Source organism: Callorhinus ursinus, unplaced genomic scaffold (assembly GCF_003265705.2).
Source record: "Callorhinus ursinus isolate GAN/ISIS: 27379988/994484 unplaced genomic scaffold, GSC_fseal_2.0 scaffold28, whole genome shotgun sequence".
Lineage (NCBI taxonomy): Eukaryota > Metazoa > Chordata > Mammalia > Carnivora > Otariidae > Callorhinus > Callorhinus ursinus.
Window position 1 is genome coordinate 11,036,209 of NW_027397090.1, and position 22,310 is coordinate 11,058,518.

Here is a 22,310-nt window from a genome sequence, read left to right on the forward strand (position 1 = left end):
TAAATAAATAAAATCTTTAAAAAAAATCTCAACAATAACTGTGGTATATATCTGTTGTAAAAAAAAAATGAAATGAAGAGTATGAGAAAGGAAATGACTTCCAGGGCCTGCCCCAATTCTTCTGTCCCAAAGGACTAGTGTGACTTTGGTGACCTCTCACCTGGGGGTCTTTCTTGCTCTGTCCTGATTTATCTCCTTGCTGCCATGTACCTTACTGGGTTGCAGTGCACAAGACATTCAGGGCGCCATATTCCTTCCTGCAGCTTACCCAAGGCCTGCTCTGGGGCAACTCATTCTGTGAGGTTTGATCCTTACTGCTCAACCCAACGTGAGGTTGATATTTCCATTTTACAGACGAGAAGCTTGAGGCTCAGGGAGGTAAAAGAGTTGACTGCTCTTACCTGTACACACTTCCTAGTATATGGCAGAGGACTAAGTGCGTGACACGAAGGTCCACTATGCAAATGGTATACCCCACAACCAGGGCAGACGCCCTTTAGCTGCAAAGCCCGTATAACATATGGTTGTGTTTGTTACTAATTTACTGGATAGCTTAACTGAATCCTGAGGGAATGGGCGCAGGAGACATTGGTTTTGATGGGAAAGGAGAGTAAGGAGAAGGTTCTAAATCTGGAGTTGCTGCCAGTAAGACAGTTCTCATTATGACCCCATGTGTAAAGTGCAGAGCCACATGATGTCAATGGAGTGATAGCAAATAAATGTGTGTTTTAAAAGGGCCTGATGGAAATATGTCAAAATCTGAATAGTGACTAGGTGGTGGAGCCATAAATGATTATTATTTCTAATTTATCCTTTTCATATTTTCCCAAAGTTTTTTCCCCCAATAATGGGCATGCATTACTTTTATTGTCTGAAAAACTTAAGTATTAGCTTATAATATGTTAGCTGTATGTTATATTGTAAAACGTATGGCTATCAAATTAAAAATGTATGTGCTTCAAAGGACACTATCAAGTGAAAAGACAACCCACAAAATGGGAGAAAATATTTACCAATCATATACCAGATAAAGGACTAGTATTACTTACCAGATAAAGACCGCTTACAACTCAACAATAGAAAGACACATAACCCAATGTAAAAATGGGCAAAAGATTTGAACTGACATTTCTCCACAGCAGATATACGGATAGCCAACAAGGATATGAAAAGATGCTCAACATCATTACTCATTAGGGAAATGTGAATTAAAACCACAAGACGCCAATTCACACCCCCTAGAATATATATAATGAAAAAGATGACGATGACTGTGGACGAGGGTTTGGAGAAATTAGAACCCTAATAATGGGAAGGTAAAATAGTACGGCCACTTTGGAAAAGTGTGTCAGTTCCTTGAAAAGTTAATCACAGAGTTACCATATAGCCAAGAAATTCCAGTCCTAGATATATACCCAAGAGAAAGGAAAACATGTTTACATAGAAACGGGTACACGATCATTCATAGCAGCATAGGGCGGCTTAGAGCAAAAAAGTAGAAACAATCCAAAATGCCCATCAGAAGATGAATGGATAGACAAGATGTGGTTTTATCCATACAAGAAAATATTATTCAGCTATAAAAAGGAGTACTGATACAGGCTTCAGCATGGATGCACTCTGCCAATATTAAGAAGCCAGACACAAAGGCTTTATATTGTATGTTTCTACTTATGTGAAGTGTTCAGTATAGGCAAATTCAGAGACAGAAGGCAGATCAGTGTTTGCCCAGGGCTCAATGGGGGGGGGGGACTGAGGAGCGACTTCTGATTGGTGTGGGGTTTCCGGAATAATCGAAGTATTCTGGAATTAGATAGTGGCCGTGGTTGCAGAACTGTGAATATATTCAAAAATCACCAAATGGTAAACTTTAAGAGTAAACTTTATGGTATGCGAATTGTATCTCAACAGAGAAATGACTAAAAATGAAGTAAAATTTCAAATAGAAATCCACCAAAAAAATTCAGAATCTGCCTTACTTTTGACTGATTAGGTATGACTACGTTTGAGGGCCTGGGGAATAAATGTTCACTGACTAAATGTAATGAAGGAAAAACGACGGATGGAGAGTACCGTGTGCATGCAGGAGCCCCCTGCCTGATTCTCCCTCTTACTCCTTAACCCCCCGGGGTGGGGGGGATAAAGATGCTTTTCATAGAATTGTGGACATTAGGCAGAGAGAGGGTAGAGATCTACTGAACCCATACACCCTTATTCTACCTATGAAGAAACTGAGGCCCAGAAGGAGGAAAGAGTTTGCTCACTGCCCCCCACCCCCGTCATGAGCTGCAAAGGGGCTGATGAGCTTTCCTTTCCCCACGTTATCTTTGAGCTGCCGCCTGCCTGTCCTTTTCACCGGCAGGGCCATCCATTTCAGGAATTAGCGGGTGTGCTTTGCCTGTACGCATAGAGAAGCACTGATTGCACAGCCTCTTCGCCCCAAAGGCCAGCATTTCGCTTTTTGAGGTTCGACGACTCTCCACTGTAATCTACTTGCAAAAATACCGTGACAAGTGTATGGCGCCGCTGGGTGCGTGCTCTGCTGGAGAGCTTGGGGCGGGGCGGGGGGGGAGGGCCCCAGACCCCTAAAGAAAAGCAGTGACTGAAGAGCGGGCATTAATGGGTTTTTGTTTTGTCTTGGTAATACTTGGTTTTACAAAGTTGGCCTTCCGTCCGGTTTATTCAAACCAGAAGACTCAAGCCACAGTCTCTCAAGTCTCCACGGATCTACTCGCACCCAACTGCGACTGCTCTGAATCGAGTGTCTGACTTCCTAGTTGGCTCTCAGCTCCCGCGGGGGGCACTGCGGCTTCTCTGGAGTCCCCCCGCGCGGAGCACCTGCACGCCTCTGCACACGCTTCTGCACTCCCCTTTCCACCCAGGACTCTGTCCTTCCGCCGAGCCGGTCCCTGGTCGCCCCTGTGCGGGTCCCGCTCAGGCACCTGCAGGAAACGAGAGCCCTGCGCGCTCACCTGGGGCCAGAAAACCAAGCCACAGCCGCAGTTTGTCAGCGGAGTGGTGGGAGGGGGCAGTAAAAAGGCGCTGGGCGTGGGTATTAACCGTGATCTCTCCCGGCCAGGGAGGAGAGGAGGGAACTGACTCAAGTTTCCCCGGGGGGTGGAATTTTTCGCTCCCTGGGGGAGAGAAGCAGGCACACGTGGGCGGCAGGAGCGCGTCGGGCGGAGGGCGCTGCTCGGCTTGGCGGCTCGCCGGGCAGGGGTGAGGCGGAGGTGCGCGAAGGTGCCTCATGGGCCTGGTGGAGTTGGAGCGGCGCGCAGGCGCACTGAGGCCAGCCCGCCGGCCGGGTCCCGGGGTACAAAGAAGCGCCGCGCAGAGCAGGGGTTCCTGGAGGTCTCCGGAGCCTCCTGGGGAATTCCTCCCGCCCCGCTTCGGGACGCCGCCACGGTCGTTTCCCGCGCGGTGACTGAGGCTTGCCAGCCTCCCCCGACCCGTTCGCCCCTGCAGTGGCTGCAGGCCCCGGAGAGCGGCAGTCCGTTTCGGGGTTTAATTCTGGCGCTTGCACGCGGGGGCCGGCTCCGCCCTCTCCGCTCCGCCCCCTCCTCCGAGGTCCGGGAGCCGCGGCCCGCCGGGCGCCGCAGGTTGGGGAGCGCGCCTGGAGGTGAGTGAGCCCGGGGACTGCGCCGCGCCCTGTATCCGGCGGGGTCGGCGCGGGGCGTTCGGACCCCGACCCCTGGCGCGGGCCGGCCAACTTGGCGCGCGCCCGGGGGCCGCACAGCGGCCGTGGCGGTGGCGGAGGGCAGCCCCGCGGGCTCGCGCTCGCCCTGCCTCCCCCGGCGGCCTCCGGGCGGGCCTAGGGACGGGGTCCGAGAGACCTTTGCTCGGGCCCCGCGGCCGCCCGGCTTTGGCGCGCACTGCGGCCGCGCGGCTCGGCAGGTCGCGGCAGCGGCAGAGTCCGGGCCGGGGCCGGGAGGGTGCGGGCACGCCGCGCTGGGGTACGCTCGAGCCCTGTACTAGCCCGGGACGGGGTGCCGGACCCTCCCCGAGGCGTCGCCGGGTGAAGTTCTCGGCTCCGCTCGGCGGGGGGAGTGGCGGTCGACCTTTTTATCTCTGAGCCCCAGAGCGGCAGGTGGCCTTGGTCGCCCTCCGCCGACTCCGAGATGGCTCCGGCCAGGGTCGGAGGGGTCGAGAGGTTGGGGGGGGCGGGGGAGCAGGGGCCTCCGGGACGCGACCCTGACCAGCGCGGCGTGGGCTTCTGGGCGGCCCGCGGCGTCAGGTCGTTGGAGGGTGCCAGCGCCCTTGAGCGGGCTTGGTCCCCGACGTCCCCTCTACCGTGCCACTTCGGCAGAAACCCACGCACTCCTGCGCTCAAGGCAGCCACCGCCCCTTGCTCACTCTCCCCCCTGCACCTGGGTCCCCGGGGAACTTTACGGAGGCAGCTTCTCGAGGTGGGTCCTGCGAGTCGGCGGGAGCGGCTCCGCACCGGGGTAATGGGTGAGGGCTTTGGCCGAGTTAGCGTTAAACACAATCTGTGGCGTCCCCCAGTGCTCGCTGTCTGCACCTCATCTCTGCGAGGTTCGTCTCGTCGTATTAATTAACGAAATACATCAGCAAGACAGCCCTGAGACTAGCAAGGAGGGGTAATCATCCACATGTGTAATTGTGCAGTTTCTTTTCCCACCTCTATTCCCTGCATCTCTGAGTTGGATGGAAATCGGAGCCTGCTTCCTCTTTTTTAATTCGTGGGTTTAGTCACCTTGAATCTTAGGTGGTGCTTAGCTGTCCATCTGCTAATTGTTCTTTTGTCCAACTTTCTCTGCTAAAAAGTGGGGGCACTCCCACGTTGTATTTATTTTAAAAATTGAGATACAATAAACATGCTACAAATTTACCCTTTTAAACTGTTCAATTCCATGGTTTGTAGTATATTCACAAAGTTATACCGTTATCACTACGAATTCCAGAACATTTTCATCACCCCCAAAAGAAGCCCCATCCGAATTAGCAGTCATTCTTCATTTCACCCTTCCCCAGCCTCTCTTCTTCATTTTAAGGTGAGGTTTTCCCAAGGTAGAGATTGAATTAGAAACTGAGAGGTTATTAACTTCGGACCTTTTTCAGTTAATGGATTTGGGGGAAGGTGCTGCGGATGAGGCAGTGGAAGAAAATTTTACTAGGGGCTGTCCCGTGGTCAGATTTAGTGTCTAAGGATGCAGAAGAATTGGTTAGCGGTAGAATGATGGCCTCCTTCAAAGACACTCACAGGAGGGATGCATTTTATCCCCTGGGGGGCACAGGGGTGATTTGGGGTACTTTGTCAAGTTCACAAACTTTTCTAGCTGAGGTTCCACCTCAGCAAAGGTGAACTCTGTTTTGTGTGTGTTTCAGGGGGGAAGGATGATAGAGCAGAAAAAGAGCAATGTTTTAAAAATAGTTTTGTTTTAAATCATCCAAACTGGTCCCAAAGAAAGAAACTACAGGCAAATGGCCGTGAGAATCGATACAGTCAAGACCTAGATTCATTTTCTGAGTGTCAGCATTTGCTCACAAATAGTGCCATGAGCTGACGTGCTCCCGCATCAACTCCCTAGTCCAGGGAGGAGGAGGAGGGTGGCCGGGGGTGGAACTGGAGGAAATTCAAGGAATTGGGGAGGAGGTAGGCGAAGGGCTGACAGGGGCCGTGCTTATGGGAGCGGAGGCCCGTAGGGTACGCAGGTTCAGAAGCAGCAAGGGGGATCTCAGGGAAAATTACAGACACATCACTCAGGCGTTTGCTGGATTATTTGTTCATGTTTTAAAAATCTCATTTTAGCAGAGTTGAAGCAGCCCAAATGACACAGCACCCTCCACACATCTCTTCTGTCCTGCATTCAAAGAAGCCAAGTTGGTTTCGAATGTAATGGGACATTTTATGTCTCTGTTGCATGGTTAGCTTGGCTTATGCCGTCTGTTTTTTGTGTTGTTTTGTTTTTAGGTAATTGTTAAACTATATAATACACATACCAATCGTAAGTGTACAATATGATGAATTTTCACAGTGAATGTGAACTTGTAACTTGCCCTGAGATCAAGACACAGAATGTTGCCAGACTGCTGAAGACCCCTTCTGCTCTTTTCGCATTACTTTTTCTTCCCAGGGTAACCACTGTCCCAACCCATAGATCAGTTTTGCCTGTTTTCATGCTCTATGGGTATGGTATCCTCTAGTACATGTTTTTTGTTTGTTTGTTTGTCTTTCAATCTGGCTTCTTTCTCCCAAAATCACACTGATGAGATTTAGCCATGTTGCATGTGGCTCTAATTCAGTCATTATCTTTGCTGTCCAATATTCCATTTGTGTGACTGTGCCCCAAATTATTTATCCATTCTGGGGTTGATGGGCGTTTGAATGGTTTCCACATTTTGTCCATGGCCAGTAGTGTGGCTGTGAACATTTTGGCGCATGTCTTGATACACCTGTGCACATTTGTTTAGGTTATATACTTAGGAGTAGAATTGAGAGTCCTAGACTGTTCAGTTTAGAAGATCCTGCCAAACAGATTCCAAAGTGGTTGTTTAGTTAATACTTCTACTAGCAGCATGTGAGAGTTCTGTTTTAACCTGTAAAAGCAGTAAATCTACGGAGTTTCACAAATGGACAAAAGGTGACCCATATTTGCCCCATTCCAGCAGATGGATTATTTCAGTTGTGTCCACTACTAGTGCTTTTCCATGTCTGCTCCTGTTTTTATGAAGTCATAAGAGTCAATTTGGTATTTTGTTTGTCTTAACAGTGTGTCTTAATATTGTTTTAATCTCCATGACTTTCTAATTCCTGCACACATCCACAATCCCATGGACAGGCTTCCACTTAATAATCCCCCCCCCCAGTATTAGAAATGAGTGTTAATTTTTTTGGAGTTGTGTATATATTGCCAAAGAAACCATCTTTGTGCATACAGTTTCCCCCCTTTTTTGGGATCATTTCATAAACTAGAGTCTTTGTTTTTTTATGGCTCTGGATCCATGTTGTTAAACTACCACCTGCAGAACCCAGCTGTCCTTGAATCTAGTACAGAATTGATTAAAGTAACCTTGAAGTTGCTAATATGTTACCTGCAAAAAGGCATCTAATTGGTTTAAAATCCGACTCTCAAACGGTGAAGTTGACCCTGATACCTGCTTTTTAAATAGTGTAAATGGGACTATTGTAATTTCACTTGCCAGTCACATATGATTTTTCTTTATCTGATGCTTTTTGCCAAGGTACTAAGTTAGGAGTTTTAAGGAGTACAAGAGGAATCCTACCATTAAGTAGCTGGTTGTCCAGAAATTATGTATAAAAATTAAGAATACCAGCTAGGCACATCCTTACATGTGACAAAGGAGTGTTTCGTTCGTTTACCAGATATTGAGTACTTCTATGGGTTCTGAATCAAAAGAGGTCTTTCTTGCCTGAATGGTTAGGATCGGCTTCCTTGAAAAGTAAGACTTGAGCTGAGCTTTAAGGGATCCCTAGAAATTGGCGAGGAAGCAGATCTCGCCGAAGAAGATACCACTGAGTTATTTCCAGAAGAGAGATGAACAGCGCACAGGCTGTCCTGGACAGTGGAAATGATGCTGGTCTTCTTTTTATTCTTTCTCTGGAATACAGTGAAAATTGGTGAACTAATATAAAGGCAGAAAAATGATTAGAGCTTTTTGGATGAACACTTTTTTACTTTCAAGTCAGCATCCTGGGGTTCGATTGTGAACACTTGCCAAAGATTACCGTGCAGTGGACTGCTGCTTTGCCTAGTTATGCCTCTAAACTCACTCTTTCCCCTCAAATAAGACACAGCAAAAATTTCTCTAAGGTAAAGACTGTTCCATCAACTTGCATGTAGAATAAACCAATATCAATTTACCTTTAGTAAATAATAATGACATTTCTATTTTATGCAAGGCTTGGTGGGGAAATTCAGAGACTTAAACCCTCACAGAGTTCATAGCAGGTGGGGAGATAGGAAGATACAGAACTGTAGTGGGAGGCAGAAGGATGGAAATACCTGCTATGGGTGGCTCATTCTGGAAATGTAAGGGGTGGGGAAGTTCATGCTGCGAGGTTTGTGTGATATTTAAGGAGATTGGGCCTTGGAAAATGTATACGGGTGGGGATTATAGCAAAGGGCATTGCATTTTAGGGCCTGGCTTTTGAAGCAGCAAGGCAGTCTGGTAGGGCTTGACGTAGTAGTTTGGTCAGTCACATACTTGGAGACTTAGGTGAATGGCAGCGTGAGATTATGCTCTCTGTCCAGTGGCTTCTAGCTGCCGAGCCAGCCTAGTTATCTCTGTGAAAATGTTGTAGCTCTGGACCCAGACTGGCTGATTGGAATATAGGTTGTTCTGCTTGCTTGTGTGACCTTTGGCACAGTTACTGAACCTCTCTGTGATTCAGTTTTCCATTTATAAAAAGGGGATAACAAAAGCACCTCCCCTCATGGAGTTACCTGAGGATTAAGTGAGTTAAAATGATATCAGAGGGGCACTGGGGTGGCTCCAACTTTGGATTTCGGAGTGTTCAACTCTTGATTTCGGCTGAGGTGATGGTCTCGGGGTGCTGAGATCAAGGCCTGCATCAGGCTCCGTGCTCAGTGTGGAGTCTGCTTGGGATTCTCCTCCCCTCCCTGTGCCCCTCCCCCTGTTCAGGCTCGCTCTCTCTCTTTCGAATAAATAAAGCTTTCAAAACCAAAACCAAAACCATAGAGAGCACTTAGAAGACTACCTGGTACACTCTAAATGCTAAGCATGTTCACTGTTTTTCTTTAATTTTTAATTGTTTAAATTTCTGAAGTAGTATTTGTCCATAGAATAATGCAAACAACAAAAAAGCATTTAAAATGAAAACTAAAACCCGTTCCTCCCCTCGGATCCCTGCTCAGCTACAGTCTCTTATCGGATGTTACTGTTAACTCTTTCCATTTTCAGTTCTTTTGGTGGTTGTCATTGAGCAAATGACCTCAAACTTTAGTGGCTTCAACACTTGTTTCATGGTATGATAGATTCTGTGGATCAGGGATTCAGGCAGGACTTGGCTGCTTCTTGTGGTGATGAGGTCTCTGTGTAGCACCCACTTGGTGACCGGGCTGGTCTGGATGGTCCGAGAAGGCTTTGCTCTCATGCCCCATGTCTTGACAGGGATGACTGGGGGGCTGGGCTCAGTGTTGACTGCTGACGAGAGTACCTGCTGCACATGGCAACTTCAGCATGGTGGCCCCGGATAGTCAGACTACCCACATGGCCGCCAGCTTCCCTCATGTATTAATCAGGGTTCTCTAGAGAAACAACAAATAGTATGTATGTATTTTTATAGAAAAAGATGTATTTTAAGGAGTTGGCTCACATGATTTTATGGAGGCTGGTGAGTCCAAAATCTGCAGTGTGGGCCAGAGCCTGGAGACCCAGGAGAGCCAGTGGTGCAGATGAAGACCAAAGGCAGTCTGCTGGAGAATTCTCTCTTGTGTGGGGAAGCTGATCTTTTGGTCCTATCCAGACGGTCAACTGATTGCTCGAAGCCCACCCACATTATGGACTACAATCTGCTGTACCCAGAGTTCACTGATTAAAATGTTAATCTCGTCCCCAAATACTCTCCAGATGGACAAATACAATTAACTGCTAGAGTGCCTCAAGAGAACCAGTTAGAGGCTTCCTGGCCTTTTATGACCCAGCCTCGGAGGTTACATGACTTTCCTTTCACCAAACTCTGTTGAATGGGTCCATCACAAAGCCTGCTCAGATTCGAGGAGAGGGGACGTGGACCTGCCACTCAATGGGAAGAGTGACGGCACATTTGCAGCCTTCTTCTTAAACTGCCGTAGTGTACCCTTGATTTCAACAAATTTTGCAGCATCCATTCGTTCCCTGCTAAGGAAGAAAGGGAATTAATACTATCCCCACCTCTCCTCTCTTCCTCTCCCCCTCTGCCTCCCAATTTGATTAGATATCCCATTATTTTTATCTTGTTCTTGCTATTTTTAGTTCTCTTTTTTCAGTAACCTTTATAATTTTAAATAAAGCCTTCCATATCTGACAAGGCCACGGAGAAATGAGATTTGTTGAGTGCGTGTGTGTTTGTTTGAGCAGTGGAAAAGAACAGAACTGTCTAGGAGGAGACCTAACAGAGAGGCTCTTATTAAAACACTCCAGTCACTAGATGTGTGAATTGTTTGTGAGCATGTCCCCTGATGCGCACAGCAGGTGACCTAATCCAGCAGTTTTTATTTTCTCTTTGGCATTTAAACTCCGATACCTGTTTGCCTTTTTCTTCCTTGAGCTTTATGTTTCAAGTATGAATGCTTTCTCACTGATGAATCTTAAAACAGATACACTGTTGAGTTGTATGTTTGTGTATGGATACATACAGCAGAAGAACCTATCAGAACTAAGCATCCTCATGCTTTTTTCATTACAGAAGCAATCAGGTAATTGGAAACAGTTATATATTTCAGACAGTGTCAGGAACCCTGTAGCTCTGTTGGAAGGTTTTTTTTTTTTTTTTAATTAGTTAATGGAATTGAGCAGTGGGGTTTAGTTTAACGCTCAGAAGACACACTAATCCTTTTTTTTTTTAATTATCCCCTGAGAAGCACACAAGAACCTCTATTCTTGTTGGTTTACATTGTTGTGTATTGCAGATAAAACTCCTTTTTATATAATTTTTGGCTTGATTAGAGGTAAGGATGTGAATGTGTTGATATCTGCATTATATTTTTGGCTAAATTTATTCAGATTTCTGTTGGTAATTCTGACTTGTTCACGTGTTGGCCTTGGGGAAAATATGAAAAAAATAGAGCAAAGGTAGAAATCAAGCTGAATTCATCCTCTCTCTTTCTCTTTCTTTCTCCTTCTCTGTCTCTTCACCCCCTTTCCCCTTTCCTTCTCTCCCCCCCCTTTTTCTCAACAGAACTGCTCTTTCCTATAAAAGTAACTGCTTAAGAGTAGCCCTTTTTAAGGGCACCTGGGTGGCTCCGTCGGTTAAGCCTCCAGCTCCTGATTTCGGCTCAGGTCTTGATCTCAGGATCATGAGATCGGGTCCTCAGTGGGGAGTCTGCTTGAGATTCTCCCTGTCCCTCTGCCACTTTCCCCCCTCCAATAAATAAGTAAACCTTTTTAAAAAAGAGTAGCCCTTTTTAGGGGCAGTGATTGCCCCTCTTACGTGATGCTGTGAGTCCCTTTTCTGCCAAAGACTTGCTCATCTCCCTTCCCCCACACAGAGGCACGGACCCCAGCGGATCATCTTTGTGTCACACCCCTGGGGGTATCCACCTCATATCAGAGGTCACTTGTGTCAGTGTTTGAACTTTAATACATGGAATCGCAGTGTGTGTACCCTTTTGTGCCTGGCTTCTTTTCACTCTGTGTTGTATTCGGAAGATTGCCCCATGCTGTTTTATGTGGCTACGGGTAGTTCTGTTCATTGGTTTCTTGTGTTCCACGGTGTGAATATACCACCGTTGACCCCTCCTCCTGGAGACCTGCTTTGGGTTGTTTCCCATTTGGGACCAGCACGCACAGTGCTGGCCCGAACCAGTCTGCGCACGTGTTCTGATGGATGTATGTATACAGTTGTGTTGGATGCACATCTGGGAGCAGAGCTGGCGGCCGGCCTGTGCACAGTTCTGCTGTGGCAGAGATCGCCCCAGCGGTGGTATTCATGTCTGTGCCCGCAGCTCTGTGTGAGTTCGACTCGCTCTAATGCTTGTCATTCCCCTCTGTCTTATTTTAGCCAGCTGGATCAATACCTATTCTTGAATTCCCCAGACTGATGAAGATGAGCACCCCAAAAAAGGGCTCTTATAACATATGCTATAACACGTGTTATAGCGTAGCACGATACAAAACAGTAGACTAGTTTAAAGAATTCATCCAGAGATTTTATGTCCGCTTTTTAACTGGCCTAGCTTTTCTGTTTTTCCGTGCAATAAAATTCAGTTCTCATGGGATTTTCTTCTTTAATTTGGTAGGAGATGCCTGTCAAGAGATTGACACTTAATAAAAGGCAACAAAACTTTACGAATGAACTCTTTCGGTATATCTGAAAGCTGCAATTTTGCTCGTGTCGTCTTGCCATTTGAACTTTGCTGATTTGTTAAGTCAGTCTACTGATTTTTGGCATTTACTGCGACATTTTCATAGGAGGATTTGTCTAAGTCATGCTCTGTAGGTGGCCAGGAATTAAATTTCCACAAGAAAGTGCAAAAGAAAATTTGAGCTCTTGGGGTGTAAGTTTTTAAAGGAAGAAGAGAAGGGGAGTAGCCACAGGGATACATTGGCTATTATGTAGATTCAGTGGCAGTGCTAAGTTTTTTGTCATTTTTTTAGAAAATGAAGTGAGTCGTTTTGATGAAACTTAATATGTGATTTGATGTGCTTGAGTTTGTTTTGATTTATTTCCTTTTGAAATTCATCCTGCAGCGTCTACTTTTTTTTTTTTTAAAGATTTTATTTATTAATTTGACAGAGACACCCTGAGAGAGGGAACCACAAGCAGGGGGAGTGTGAGAGGGAGAAGCAGGCTCCCAGCTTCTACTTTAAGGGGCCTGTTTTATCTTCTCAATTGTTTCTTTTTGAGGATTGTATGCCTCTTTAGGAATGCGGCCCTGCTTTGTACTTAGTGCAAATGTTTTCTCCCCCTTTATATATCACTAGGGGTGTTGCTCATCAAGGGAGAGGCCCTATTTGTCTTCAGTACTTGTATTTGTGGGTACTGTTTGGCCTGTTGGAGGCAAGATGAAATCCTGGGTGGCATAGCCTAAATGGTCTTTAGAAATCCCAGGCTTCTGACCTTGAGAGCTGAGTAAGATTTCTCTGCCTCCAGAGACCCCACCTTTTGATCCCCTTCCAGAGTTACAGTTCAGGAGTGGGGGGGAGAGTTTGTAGGATCTCTATCAAGGAGAGGAGTTTGGAAGAGAAATGATGGAAGCTTACTTCCTACAACTCAAAATTTCTTAGCCCAGGCAGGGTTTCAGTAACAATTAGGAGAAACAGTTTAAATAGTTTACAGCTATGGAAGTTTTTTGTATACTGTTAAAAAAAAAAAAAATTTTTTTTTTAAGTTGAGGGAATTCAAGACTAATCCTCTCATGAAGTCATGTGAACTTGTGCTCTGATATGTTTTGGTTGGGGGGAGGAAGGGAGTGCTTGTGGCTCTAGAGTGGGATCTGAGAATTGTTCATAATGCTAAGAAGAAGGGCCATGGTGTGGGAGGGTGGGGGGCACTGGCTTGAGGAACAGCAGCAGGGGCTGTTTATGGAGTGGTGAAATAGAAGGGAGATGACTGGGTTACGCTCTGTAGCATTCAAAAATATTTGCTGAATGAATATGCATAATTATATTCATCACGTACTAAAGCTGCCAGATCTGCATGAAGGTCCCGATTCATCAACTGTTGCAGTGGTTTAGGTGCTCACTGTGTGGGAACTTGCTTATCCTTTAGGTCATAAGGAATTCCGTGCTTCCATCAGCTACAGCTGAAGCATTTTCGTTGTAAAGCGCGCGCACACACACACACACACACACACACACACACACACACACACACACACACACACACACACACACACACACACACACACACACACACACACACACACACACACACACACACCCCGGCCAGGCATGCATCTGAATCCTATTTTGTTCCCTACTGCTCCTCTCTACACACTCTTCCTGTGTGTGTGTGTGTGTGTGTGTGAGAGAGAGAGAGAGGAGAGAACTTGGGGACATGAGGGTACTATAAGTTACCCTCAATGGACTCTGTTTTGTCAGGAGAGATTTATTTATTTTTGTATTCAATTCCCATTTATTTTTGGCTCTTGGGGCCATGTGATCTCTTCAATATGAAAAAAAACCCAGCAAGTTCGACACAAAAGTAGAGATCAGAAATGCAGAGTAGGCCAGAACCAAAGTAGGGGAAGAGAAAGAGATGAGATGCTCGAAGATGGAGAACTCCCTGCCCCCCTCTCTTCTGAGGAATGACTCAAATGTTTAGGTGGCAGCACGCAGCTTTCCGTAGGTAATTTTTCCCTTTCTTTTCAGCAGAGTTTTATTTTTATTTTTTATCATTTTTTAAAAATTTCATTAATTTTTTTAGAGCAAGCAGGGGGAGCAGCAGAGGGGGAGGGAGAGAGAGAGAACCCCAGCCCAGCATGGAGCCCGTCGTGGGGCTCGATCCCACGACCCCAAGATCAGGACCTGAGCCAACACCAAGAGTCGAACACTCAACCCACTGAGTCACCCAGGTGCCCCCAGGAGAGTTTTAATCAATTTTTAGGTTAATAGAGAAAGAGAACTGTCTCTTTTTGTCTGTTTCTGGTTTACTTTAGCCAGCCCCCGGAAACAAAAGGCTACTGTTTGGATAATCACGGGAAACTGGGAGAGCCTAATTGGAAGGACTTTGTTTTCCTTTAATGAAATCCTGTGTGCTCATAAAGCTGTTTCACACCTTCCGAGAAAAGTAGCTCTCACTCAGAAACAGAGTGCTACTGTGTCTGGGCTTGGTGCTGCCTGCCCTGGGGAGGGCGTGCCGGCCGTTCACTTCTTGAAGTCGGGAGTGAGTAAGAAGACCCAGGAGGACTTTGAGCCAGCCCAGAACCATTGAAGAAAGTAGCTTTACTACAATGGAAGGAAGAAAAAGAAAATGTCGTTCTTTCCTGTCCATCAGCTTTGCCAGCAAGTGGGGAAATGCTGCTTAAGGGCTTGACATAGATAGTTTAGGAACGTTTTCTTGGGAACTTTCTCTTCCAAAGAAAAAGTGTTAGGAGCCTCTGGCCTCACATCCAGTTTGACCAAATAACCATGCTTCCCTGTTGATCTGATTTGAGTCCTGACTTGAAGCTGTTGCCCACAGATGTCTTTAAGCTGTTACCCGCAGAACCAACCCCAGGCTGCTTCGGTGTGCTGAGTCCATGGAAGCTGTGCTTGGTTCTCAACATCTCTTTTTCTCTCCTTGACCCTCAATGGCCCAGGGTAGCTTTTCTTCCCCACTTTCTTCCCTGTTTTTTACCTTTATTTTTGGACTGCTCAGATTGAAGGGCTCTGATTCAATACAGGGCAGTGGTCAGGAGCCTGGGTTCTAGAGTCTTAACTCATACGCTTCCTGTCGGGCGTCTGTTTCCTTTGCCTCCTTGTGTCTGAAAAGAAACAATATCGGGCGCCTGGGTGGCTCAGATGGTTAAGCGTCTGCCTTCGGCTCAGGTCATGATCCCAGGGTCCTGGGATCGAGTCCCTCATCGGGTTCCCTGCTCAGCGGGGAGCCTGTTTCTCCCTCTGCTTCTCTCTCTCTCTCTCTCTCTGTCTCTCATGAATAAATAAATAAAATCTTAAAAAAAAAAAGAAACAATATCATTTTGCTATGCTGTTTAAGTGTGTCTTGGATGTGTGAGTGTGGGGCGGGGGGAGGCAGGGCAGAGGAAGTAGGGAGGGAATATAAAGGAAGGAAGGTCTAAGATATAGTATTTCCTGACTATAAAACTCCCTGGAAGAACATCTCAAAAGAGCTGTCCTGTTTGCTCAGGGCCAGAGGAGTAGAGAAAGGGTTATGGTCCCAGGTAGCACACGGTGGATCAGAGAACCCTGGGAGCAAGTAAAAGGTCAGAGACAGGCTCAGGGACCCCAGCTCCGAGAAGCGCCACCACCCTTCTCTCCTCTCTGCAAGGTCTTCCACAGATTTGGCTGAGCAAGCTCATCAGTCTCTGCCTGTAACAGGGGGGTGACGAGAGGTCTGGTGTAGAGGAGCCCAGGTGATCAACGAGGTCATGGGCATATGAGCCTTGCCAGGGCTGTGTTGAAATCTGGATCACTTGGGAAGCCTGGTGCTCTCACTGCTGTCCCAGCCAAGGAAACTCAGCGGTTCTGTAGGATTCCTGGTAATTACTGTTGATTATTGAAGTTGGGGTACTTGTCTCAGGAGGCCCTGGGATGGGGAGAGATGAGATGGTCCTGGGACCCCAAGTTGGTGCTCTGCACATCTCTTCTGGGAAATAACCTCCATACGAATGCTGGTTATGCAGAACCATGCTGGAAACATGTTACGGGATTTTCAAGGGCTGGTGGTGCAAACCATTCATCATTTAGAATAACGTTTCTAGGATATAATGCATAAATATTCTTGATAAGCTGTGGGCGCACTACTGGTTGTTAAATCGGTGATTCATTGTATCTGAGGCTTTGGGGGAGTGAGGAGAGTAACACTGTATTTATAGTCCAAGGCCTATGCAAAGGCTGGGGGAGTCCCGTTCAGTTAACTGCTTAGCTTTTCTTAAATCAGTGACTACGTGGACCCAGAGGTTGGGTCTTTTTCTCACAGCAACATGTACTGTTTTGCCTTTTCTTGTGTTCATTAAAATTAAGAACTTTCATTTAGCAGTATAAATGGAGGGTGGAAAGGCAGGTCACAAAGTAGAAGGTATTTGTCATATATTCAATAAGCAGCTTGTCCAGAATATGTCAGGAACAGCTACAAATCAGAAGGGCATTCAACATCACCAGTCATCAGGAAAATGCACATTGAAACTTCTATAAAATACCAACACATATTCAAATGGCTCAAATTAAAAAAACCAACCCTGATAACCAAGTATTAGTAGAGACAGGAAAAACTCAAACTCTCATTAACTGCTGGTGGAAGTATAAATTGGGTTTAATCACTTTGGAGTTACTTCCGAAGCTGGACAAATACCTAGCCTATGATTCAGTAATTATACTCCTAGATATATATGCCCAACAGGAATGAGTGCATACGTGCACTAGAAGCATTTGCACGACCTCTCGTAACAGAATGATAGGAACCTCAGAGAAATAGTTCAGATGTGCATGAATGGCAGGATTCATGCGTGAAATATTGCACAGCAATAAAAAACACAGTAGTGCTGCACAGAAAAACGTGAATATTGAGACATTATATTGAGTAATATTATAGATATCATATTGAGTAAAAGAAGCCAAAAGTGTACATATTGTATGATTTCTTTTATATGAAGCTCAAAAGGGGGAAAGAAGAATCACTGGCGAATCGAAGAATAGGGCAGGGGGGCTGGGGTCAGGGGTATATTGACTGGGAAAGGACATGGGGGTCTTCTGGGGTCCTGATGAGGTGTTTTCTATCTTTGACCTAGTTGCTGATGCCATGAATATGTTCGTTTGCAAGGATTCCTCATGATAAATATTTAAGATTTATAATTTTACTATATGTGTGTTGTTCCCTAATTTTAAAAGTTTATTAAGATCAAACACTTAAAAATAAATAAGCCAGGATTTATAATAAAACCGTTAGGCTTACTGGCTGTGTAAAAAGAGAAACTCATTTAAACTGGCTTAGACAAACCAGCATCAGCAAGGAGTTGGTCGGGAAACCAACCCAGCCAGTCCTCCTAGGAGTTAGGACCTGAAGTTGGTTCCTGGTACCTGGCACTCATGGTATCTTACCTCCAGCATTTGTACCATACTTTGGCTTTTCTCTGCAGGTTACCTTTCTCTGCTTCAGCTCACATGTGGTAGAAAATGGGCAGCCCAGCCCTTCCTATCTCCAGCCTTGCTGCTCTAGCCCCCTCTCCCATCAGCAAGGCTTAGCCTATGCCTCTTTTTTTTTTTTTTTTCTCCCTGGAGATAGGAATCATTTTGTGATCCCGTTAGCTGTGGCCAGGGAGGCTGGGATTGTGTAGGAAACACAGAGTAGCCAAGGGTAAGGATGGGTGGGTTTTTCTAAAAGGGAAATGTGTGTGGGAAGAAAATGGTCGCCATCCTGTCACGTGTTCTCCTGCTCAATGTCTGCTCCCTCAGGTCTTTTTTAGCCCTAATTTGGAGCAGGGAAGAAGAGTCCCCAGGAAATTCTTCGCTACCTCACAACCAAATCAGACTCTCCTGTTTGCTTACAAATGGACACCCCAGCAGCTTGACCCTGATATTTTGCAAAGTCTTCCTGAGCTAAGCTTTACCAAGATCTCTCACAAACTAGCCTTGCAGAGGGACCTGTTACCTTGTATCATTTGGGGATTATGGAATAGTTTCCCTAATGCATGAAGATTCACACCTTCTGGATCTAATTTTCTGTCCAGTTGTAGGAAATAGTGTTCCTAACTTGATTTGAATTTAGCAGTGAGAATAGCCTTCCTCATAACTACTTTGGGCTCACTAACCATGATAGAGGGAACCAGGGCCCCCAGATTCAGGACTTTTCAGGGAAGAGTATAGCATTATCTCTCTCCCACTCTCTTGGGTTAGCTTAGTCCTAGTGAGTGTTAGGAGTTTCTCTGGGCATCCAGCTTGCCAAAACCCCATCACGAATTTGAGATGGTGCTGAATTTTTCCTTCAGCAGTGAAGTTTTGAAATGAATTGCTGTATATTTTCATCAGAGTAGCTATGAGAAGAGTCTTTAAGCATTGTTTTTCTTTGGCTTCTAGAAAAAAGTTTGAGAGACCTAGTAATTTTCGTCAAGTTATTTTTAAATTGCTCATTTAAAAAACTATCTGCACCATCAGATCTTATTCGTATTGGTAAGATTTCTGGGCAGAGACTAATACTAAAAAGCTAAAATGAACCTGGCCTTTTTTGGGCTTGATTTCTACATCCCATAAAATCCCAATTACATTTCCTTGTTTTGCTGGGAGACCGGTTTGCCGGTTAAGTTTATAACCTTGATTCTTATCCCTCATCAGCTAGAGATTAATTACATGCCTATGGAAGGGTGAGGTGTTGAACCTTATCTTCTTTGAACCTACCATTGTTCTCCACAAGGTCTTCTAAAGGTCAAACAAGTAACTTAAGTTTTCTCTCTCTTTCTAAAGCATATATATATAAGGTAAAAACTTGAATTAGAAGACGACATTATTTTCAGTTTATTTTGTATGTTATGCAGATGGTTAGCATGGAAATTCACTGGCGGTAAGACCTACCTGTTTTTCTGCATTCATTAGGTTGCCCTAGGTATCAGTTATTCCATTGATCATGAAAACATTAGTTTTTAAAAAGAAGTGATGGTTTCATCTCTCACCTTAGGCTACATGATGCTCAGTGACCTAAAACAACATTTTAATTTCTGTTTCACATTACGGCAGCTGTGGTTCTACGCCAGAGGTCTTCTCTAGTCTAGCTCCAGATCCGGGTTGAATGAGCCACCCCACTCTGGGACATGGCAGAGGGTGAGAAAGGGAATGACCAGTCCATTCGTGGCTGTTAATGCTCCTGTTTATATGTGACTTCTCGCATTCAGTGGGCTATGGCAAGTCACATGGCTAAGCCGACCAACAGCAGGCTAGGGAAATGTAATTAATTCTTCCATCGGGAGACACTACAAGTCACATGACAGTGGGAAGTCTATTCCTTTTATAGGGAGGGCTGCAGATAATTGAAACAACATAGTCTGCCACAATGGAAAACTATATTTAATTCTAAGAAGTTTAAGGGCCTGTATGCTGAATCAGAACCAGCATTTAGATTGATTACATCTGTATTTTGGGGGTTGTTTTGAAAAAGTTATGCTTCAGAAATCTGCCTACATATGGAAAACAGGTCTTGTTTTTATACAGGACTGATTAATTTTTTATGAGTTGCAGAGCTGTACCCACAATTTGGTAACTTTCCACTCATTTTTTCTTACGGGTCTAGATCTGAATTTGAACAAGAAGTTACTCTTCTTACTCTCTTGACCTTTGTATCTTGATTTTCTATGTGTTATCACTCTTATTGGTCGATTTTCTTTTGTTTAATTGCCTGAGTTAATGTGGTTTTGGCAGCCACTCGAAGGTGGATGACACTGTAAAGAGAATGATAGAGATGAGCCTTTTGGAAAAACTAAAATTTATTAGGGCTTAGTGAATCTGTCCTGGTATTTTTCTTTCAAAAGTGAAATTGCTGAGCTGTTGCTAATATCCTTACTGGGGAATTTCTGTCTTAGTGTTGACAAAGGACAAATCAGAACCCTTTGAAGAAAGATGGCAAATTGCAATTGTACTTACTGTGAGGCATAAAACCTCGGTGCCTTGAGTGGTTATTCTCCTGTACGCATGTTGGGGAGCTTCAGAACCCTTTTTGGGGAGTAAACAGGGAATCTTGGCTATTCTTAGAGTTTCACCCTCACAGCCTTTTGTGGAGTGGGGACCATCTGTTTAGGCAAGAGTCTTGCATAATTTTTCTTTTTTTTTCTTAAAGATTTATTTCCTATAGTTAAGAGGCTATTATGATTGGTCTCCCTCTCTGATTTCATCAAACCATAGGAGACTCTTAACTATAGGATACAAACAGTGTCGCTGGGGTGGGGTGGGGGAGGTGGGTGGGGGTTGGGGTAACTGGGTGATGGGCATTAAGGAGGGCACTTGATGTAATGAGCACTGGGTGTTGTATGCAACTGATGAATCCCTGACCTCTACCTCTGAAGCTAATAATACACTATATGTTAATTAATTGAATTAAAATAAAATAAAGAGATTTATTTACTTTACAGTGTGTGCATGAGTGGGGGAGGGTCAGAAGGCAAGGGAGAGAGTGAGAGAATCTCTGGTGAGTACAGAGCCACACACAGAGCTCAGTCTCGTGACCCTGAGATCATGACCTGAGCCTAAATCAAGAGTCGGCTGCTTAACCGACTGAGCCACCCAGGCATCCTTAGTTTCTGTAATTTTTATAAGAATGCTGAGATTTCTTCTGATTGGTTGATTTTTTTTAAAAAACAGATATAATTGACATAAACATTATGTTAATTTTAGCTATATAATATAATTCAATATTTGTATATTTTGCAAAATGTTCACCATAAGAAGTCTAGTTACCATCCATCACCACACATAGTTACAAATCTTTTTTCCTTGTGATGAGAACTTTTATTTTTTATTAGGGTTTTTTATTTTAATTCTAGTTAGTTAACATCCAGTGTTAGAATAGTCTCAGGTGTGCCATATAGTGATTCAACAATCCTATATGTGACTTAAGTGCTCGTCATGATAAATATACTCTTTAGTCCCCATCAGCTCTTTCACCTGTCCCTCCACCCACCACCCCTCGGGTGACCATCTGTCTGTTCTCTGCAGTTCCGAGTCTGTTTCTTGATTTGTCTGTTTTTTTTTTTTTCCCTTTGTGCATTTGTTTCTTAAATTCCACGTGTGAGTGAAATCATACAGTCAGTATTCGTCTTTCTCTGACACTTACTTCACTTAGCATTATACTTTGTAGATCCATCTGTGTTGTTACAAATGGCAAGATTTCATTCTTTTTTATGGCTGAGTAATATTCTGTTGTGTGTATGTACCCATTTTCTTTATCCATTCATCTGTGGATGGACCCTTGCCCTACTTCCATAATTTGTCTATTATAAAAAAGGCACTAAGCATAGGGGTGCTTGTATCCCTTTGAATTAGTGTTTTTGTATCCTTTGGGTAAATACCCGGTAGTGTGATTACTGGATCTTAGGGTATTTCTCTTTTTAAGTTTTTGAGGAACCTCCATACTGTTTTCCAGAGTGGCTGCACCAGTTTGCATTCCCACCAACAGTTCAAGAGGGTTCCCCTTTCTCTGCATCCTCACCCAACACCTGTTGTTTCTTGCGTTGTTGATTTTACCATTCTGACAGGTGTGAGGTGATATCTCATTGTGGTTTTGATTTGTATTTCCCTGATGATGAGTGATGTTGAGCATCTTTTCATGGGTCTTTTGGTGTGATGAGAACTTTTAAGACCTATTCTCTGCAACTTTCACATAACACAGTATCACTAGTTATAATTGGTTGGCTTTTAAGGTAAATAGAGTAGTCCTTAATGGGTAACACTTAATCGGTCCCAAGTATAAATGAAAACTTGTTTTTGAGAAATAGTGTCCATTTATGAAATTTTAAAGGATTTTACACACCAGTCCCATCCAAATATTGGGTAGTTGTGATGCTGCTTTTCCTTTCCCTCTAATTTCTCTTATCAAGTTGGCATGTGTTACATCCTGAGCTCGCATTATTGAAGGACAGGAAATGGTTTAAGGAATGGCCACAGGAAGCCCTAACACAGTGCATCTCTTTCATGTCTCTCAGTGGCCCCTTTTTTAAAAAATATTTTATTATTATTATTTTTAATGTTTTTGTTGTTAATCACCATACATTACATCATTAGTTTTGGATGTAGTGTTCCATGATTCATTGTTTGTGCATAACACCCAGTGCTCCATGCAGAACGTGCCCTCTTTAATACCCATCACCAGGCTAACCCATCCCCCCACCCCCCTCCCCTCTAGAACCCTCAGTTTGTTTTTCAGAGTCCATCGTCTCTCATGGTTCGTCTCCCTCTCTGATATCCCCCCCTTCATTTTTCCCCTCCTGCTTTCTTCTTCTTCTTCTTCTTCTTCTTCTTCTTCTTCT

At 44.8% G+C, this 22,310-nt stretch overlaps 1 protein-coding gene across 5 annotated transcripts in view; it reads left to right on the top strand.

Annotated features, from left to right (window-relative positions):
* Window positions 1–3,258: 3,258 nt before the first annotated feature.
* Window positions 3,259–22,310, top strand: part of KANK1 (KN motif and ankyrin repeat domains 1) — a 207,596-nt gene continuing 188,544 nt past the window's right edge. For 4 of the 5 annotated variants that reach the window (XM_073878116.1, XM_073878112.1, XM_073878117.1 and 1 more), the window contains exon 1: window positions 3,261–3,619. The gene's annotated coding sequence lies outside the window, so the exon portion shown is untranslated. Of the gene's footprint in view, window positions 3,620–22,310 lie in introns of all 5 variants that reach the window. The other variant, XM_073878118.1, reaches the window with a different exon arrangement.